This window comes from Dromiciops gliroides, chromosome 3, assembly GCF_019393635.1.
Source record: "Dromiciops gliroides isolate mDroGli1 chromosome 3, mDroGli1.pri, whole genome shotgun sequence".
NCBI classification, from domain to species: Eukaryota; Metazoa; Chordata; class Mammalia; order Microbiotheria; family Microbiotheriidae; genus Dromiciops; species Dromiciops gliroides.
This window is the reverse complement of record NC_057863.1, coordinates 506,325,666-506,331,463: the sequence shown is the minus strand read 5'-3', so window position 1 is coordinate 506,331,463 and position 5,798 is coordinate 506,325,666.

Sequence of the window (5,798 nt, the reverse complement as noted above, 5' to 3'; positions counted from 1 at the left end):
AAAAGGGTATTACTAGCTTTATAAAGGAGGGGCAAAATAGTACTGAAGAAAATAACTCCTTAAAACTAGAATTAGTCAGGACAGATAGATGGCACAGTGGGGAGCAGCTAGATGGCTCAGTGGATAAAGCACCAGTCCTGGATTCAGGAGGACCTGAGTTCAAATCCAGCCTCAGACACTTGACACTTACTAGCTGTGTGACCCTGGGCAAGTCACTTAACCCCAATTTACCCCCCCAAAAAACCTAACAATACAAAACAAAACCAGAAAAAAAACCTAGAATTAGTATTATGGAAGTTAAGAAATCATTAAACATTAAGAGATAATAAAACAAAGTCAAAAGCCTGAAAAAAGAAAAGAAAATGAGAAATACCTCATAGGAAAAAATACTGACCTGGAAAATAGATCAAAGAGAAATGATTTAAGAATCACTGACTAGGGGGCAGCTAGGTGGCACAGTGGATAAAGCAGTGGCTCTGGATTCAGGAGGACCTGAATTAAAAACTGGCCTCAGACACTTGACACTTATTAGATGTGTGACCCTGGGCAAGTCACTTAACCTTCATTGCTCTGCAAAAAAAAAAAAAAGAACAGAAAATAATCATTGACTAGGCAGGATGGAGCCAAGATGAAGGAGTAGAGAAAGGACTTAGCAGAGCCCTTTCAACATTCTCCTCTAAAAAACTTGAAAATAATGCCTTAAAACAAATTATAAAGTGTCAGAGAAGACAAAAGGTAAGAATGAGAAATTCTTCCAGCCTAAGACAACTTAGGAGTTCAGAAAGAGAGATTTGTTACATGAACCAGTGGGGAGTTCATGCAGAGAAAATACCAGTGGTGGGACTAGGCAGTGACAATAGAAACATCATCAACTTTGGGAGTTCCCAAGCCAAAGATGGTAAAGAGACCTGGAAATTGGTCAGAAGGAAAATATAGGATCAGTGGTAAGGACTTCTGGGGCAGAGCCAAGATGGCAGAGGAAAGGCAGTAAGCTCTCAGAATTCACAACACACCATCACTCCAAAAAACCTCCAAATAATACTATAGGACAATTCTTGGAGCAGCAAAACCCACAAAAGAACAGGCTGGGATCATCTTCCAGCCAAAAATAGCTTAGAAGGTTGGCAGAAGGGGGCTTCTGTGCCAGGGCTGGAGTGGAGCCCAGCCCCATGGTCATGCTGACAAAGATCCAGTCCCAGGCAGGTCAAACTGTGGAGTCTCTGAATCAGCTGCAGCACCAGTGGCATCTGGAACTAAGCTCATGCTCTGGTGAGAGGGTTGAGGGGTTGGGTTGGGTGAGATTACAGGGGTCTCTGGTGACACTAAGGTGGAACTTGGGTGTTTCATCCCTGCTGGGAACCAGGAAGTAGGCTTGGGTGGCAGTGACCCACATGGGAGAGGGGCACAGGCTCGTCAGAGCTAACAACCACAGCACACAAATTTTGACTGTCTGGTTAATTATCAAGCTGGCCTGGGGGTATCTACAGACCAGGGAATAGGACAGGCTAGGGAAGAAGCTGCCCCTCCTTAAATCATACCACCTGGGACCCTCTGAAACTTGGGACAGTGCAACCTGGAAACAATTTCCCACTTTAAGAAGTTAAAATTCAAGTAAAAGATAGGCAAGATGAGCAGAGAAAGGTGAAGACCACAGAAAGTTTCTATAGTGACAGGGAAGATCAAGGTGCACCCTCTGAAGAGGATAGCAACATCAGGGCTCGTACATCCAAAGCTTCCAAGAAAAATATGAATTGTTCTCAGGCCACAGAGGTACTCAAAAAGGACTTTGAAGATAAAGTAAGAGAGGTAGAGGAAAAAATGGAAAAAGAAATGAGAGTGATGCAGGAGGGTCATGAAAAAAACGTCAAAAGCTTGAAAAGCCAAATGGACCAAATGGAAAAGGAGGTACAAAAGGTCTCTGAAGAAAATCGTTGCTTAAAAATTAGGATTGAGCAAATATAAGCTAATGACTTTATGAGAAATGAAGACACAATAAAACAAATCCAAATGAATTAAAAAATAGAGGGCAATGTGAAATATCTCCTTGGAAAAACAGCTGACATGGAAAACAGATCCAGGAAAGAGTCCAAAAATTATTGGACTACCTTAAAACCATGATCAATTAAAGAGCTTAGACATCATCTTCCAGTAAATTGTCAGGGGAAATTGCCCTGATATTCTAGAAGCAGAAGGTAAAATAGGAATTGAAAGAATCCACCAATCACCTTCTGAAAGAGATCCCAAAAGGAAAACTCCCAGGAATATTATAGCCAAATTCCAGATCTCCCAGGTCAAAGAGGAAATATTGTAAGTAGTCAAAAAGAAACAATTCAAGTACTGTGGAGCCACAGTCAGGATATCACAAGATCTAGCAGCTCCTACATTAAAGGATCAGAGGGCATGAAATATGATATTCCAGAGGGCAAAGGAATTAGGATTACAACCAAGAATCACCTATCCAGCAAAACTATCCAACATAATCTTTCAGGGGGAAATATGGGACTTTAATAAAAAAGAGGACTTTCATGTATTTCTGATGAAAAGACCTGAACTGAATAGAAAATTTGACTTTCAAATACAAGACCCTAGAGAAATTTAAAAAAAGGTATATAGGATAAAGAAATTAAGAGGGATGTTAAAAGGTTCAGCTATGTTTCTACATGGGAAGATAATAAGTCTAACTTATAAGAACTTTCTCAGTATCAGGGCAGGTGATAGAAATAAATTTAGACAGAGGGCACAGGTGGTAATTGATTATGAAGGAATGATATCTGTAAAGTATTTTTTATCTTTATTTGTGGGGTGGTTGTAGTTGGGTGACATGCCTGGGGTTGAGCAGTGGGTAAGTGTCTTGTTTCTGAGGCCAGACTTGGGCTTGGGTCCCCCTGGGTCCAGGGTGGGTCCTTTGTCTACTGTGTCACCTAGATGCCCAATGATGACAACTTTAGGGTAAAATTGAGTGGGGAGAAAAATGCACTGGTGGAGGGGGAAGGGGAGAAGTTTAATGGGGTAAAATCCCACATGAAAGAAACATGAAAGGGCTTATAGAGTGGGGGGAGAGATAGGGGAGGAGTGGGGCAGTGCATGAACCTTACACTCGTCAGAATAGTCTCAAAGACCTTAATCTCATCATTGTTGGCTCAAGGAGGGAATATCATACACACTTGGATGTAGTAATCTATCTAACCCTGTAGGAAAGTAAGAAGGGAAGGGGATAAGGAGGGAGAGATAAAAGAACGGAGGATTGGGGGAAGAAGCTGTCAGAAGCAAATCACTTTTGAGGAGGGATACATGAAAGAAGATAGATAATAGACTAAATATCATGGGGAAGGGAATAGGATGGAGGGAAACAGTTAATAACAGTAATTGTGAAAAAGAGAAAAGGAAAAAAATGTATAAAAATATTTATAGCAACTGTTTGTGGTGGCTAAGAATTGGAAATTGAAGAAATGTCCATCAGTTTGGGAATGACTGAACAAGCTTTGGTATATGATTGTAATGGAATATTATTGTGCTATAAAAATGACAAGAAGGATGATTTTAGAAAAACCTGGAAATACTCATATGAACTGATATATAGTGAAGTCAGAAGAACCAGGAGAACATTGTGCACAGTGACACCATTATAGCTCTATGAGCAATGTGAATGACTTAACTACTGTCAGCAATACAATGATCCAAGACAATCCCAAGGGACTAATAATGATGCATACTATCTACCTCCAGAGAAAGAAATGATATTGATTGAACACAGACTGAAGCATGCTATTTTTCACTTTCTCTTTTTTTTACTTGACTCTTTTTATGTAAAATGACTAATATGGTAAGGTTTTACATAATTGCACATGTATAAACTATACTGATTGCTTGTAACCTTGGGGAGGGAGAAGGGGAGGCAGGGAGGGAATAAGAGAGGGATAGAATTTGAAACTCAAAACTTTAAATAAATAAGTAAATATTTTTTAAAAAAATGAAATTACAGGGTAATCCCATGCTAGCACTGGATGAAAGATCCCTCCTGGATCATAGTTCAAGGGCAAGGAAAGCACTTTTATCCAAAGAGGAGTAGAAGCCAAGGGGAGTAATATAACTTCTTGTACCAAGGAATCAGAGACCATAAAAAGCAATAACTATTACAATCCTGAGGGATCAGGATACATTCTGCAGTAAAGTTATTGTCATTGTTCGTTCATTTCATTCATATCTGAACACACCTGTGCTCAGATCACATTACCTTGGAAGCACTGAAATCTTCTAAACCCCCAGAAACAGCTCTGAAAACAGCAGTGTGAAAAAGCCCAAAGATTGAAACTGCTTTTCCATCCTCATACCCCTGCCAGGCTGGGAACAGACCCTACCATTAACATAAAGTTTCAAATAGAGAAATAGCCTGGGGAAATGAGCAAACAAAAGAAAGGAACCTGACCATAAATCCACTATGGTGATAGGGAAGTTCAAGACACAAACTCAGAAGACAATGAAGAATGAAGTAAAAACATCTACAAACAAATCTCCCAAGGACAGGTGGGGTGGGGTGGGGGGGATGTGAATCAGACACAAGATCAGTAAGAATTTCTGGAAGAGCTAAAAAATTATTTCCAAAATCAAATGAATGTTAGAAGATAAGTTAGACAAAGAAATGAAAACAAAGGGACAAAATTATGAAAAGACAATTAATAACTTGGTAAAAGAAGCACAAAAATAAAAAAGTAATATCTTAAAAAGCAGAATTATCCAAATGAAAAAAGAGGTACAAAAGCTCACTGAAGAAAATCATTCCTTAAAAAATAGAATTAGGCAAGTGGAAGTCCATGAGAAATCAAGAAGAAATAAAAAAAAGTTACAAGAATGAATAATAAAAGAAAACAAACTATCTTGGGGGGTAAGCACTCAAATAAATAATTTAGGTAATTACATTTTCTAAAATAAAAGAAAAAGAAAAATTAGTATCTATTTGTTTTTAAGTACAATGGCTTCGAAATATCTAGAAAATGTCCATCTCTAGGAATGAACTTGTCAAGAGATTAGTCTGGATCTCTGCTACTCATCAGATCATAAACTGATAAGGCAACTACTGTCACTAAGGAAAACTAAATAAGTAGGAAGCCAATGGGAGTAACAGACTTAAGAAAAAGAAAACTCCAATGGCTCCTTTCCCAAAAAATCTGGTTCCCTGGTGAGGTAAAGCCCTATGGGAAATTCTACTTCTGTTTTTAATAAGGTCCCTAAACTCTTTAGTACATAAAAATATTTATATAATGTCAATGAGCATGTCTGATGATAGCAGGAAATATTCCTCCCCCTATACCTGGAGAAGATCCTGAGAAAAAAGGCATAATTAGGAACCACAAGTAATAGCTTAGAAAATCTCCTGTGACATGTCAGAGATTGAAGTTCATGCATATTGAAGAAAGGTAGATTCTGTGCTCAGGATTGTAGGAGCCCAAGACATCAAGATCATTTGTCCTCCAGACTTCTGACAGTGAAGAACCTATACAATCCAAGACTGGAGGGTGATTGTCTAACACTTCCTTCAAAAGACTGATATGAGTACCTTATGAGATTCCAAGTACCTATTCACCTCTCTCCATCAACCTGATTTGGAGCTGTTTAAAGGCATGGGAAGGAGTGGTTTGACAAGCAAGTAAAGACATTACCTACCAAAGTGGCTTTGATCTCAATTCTCTCTCCAGTGAGGGACAGAAATTCTACTGGAAGCTATCTTTGTGAATTCAGAAGTCTCTCCTCTATGTTCCTTACTTGTCTCTAAAATGGAGACTTAGCAACATGGAAAAGTC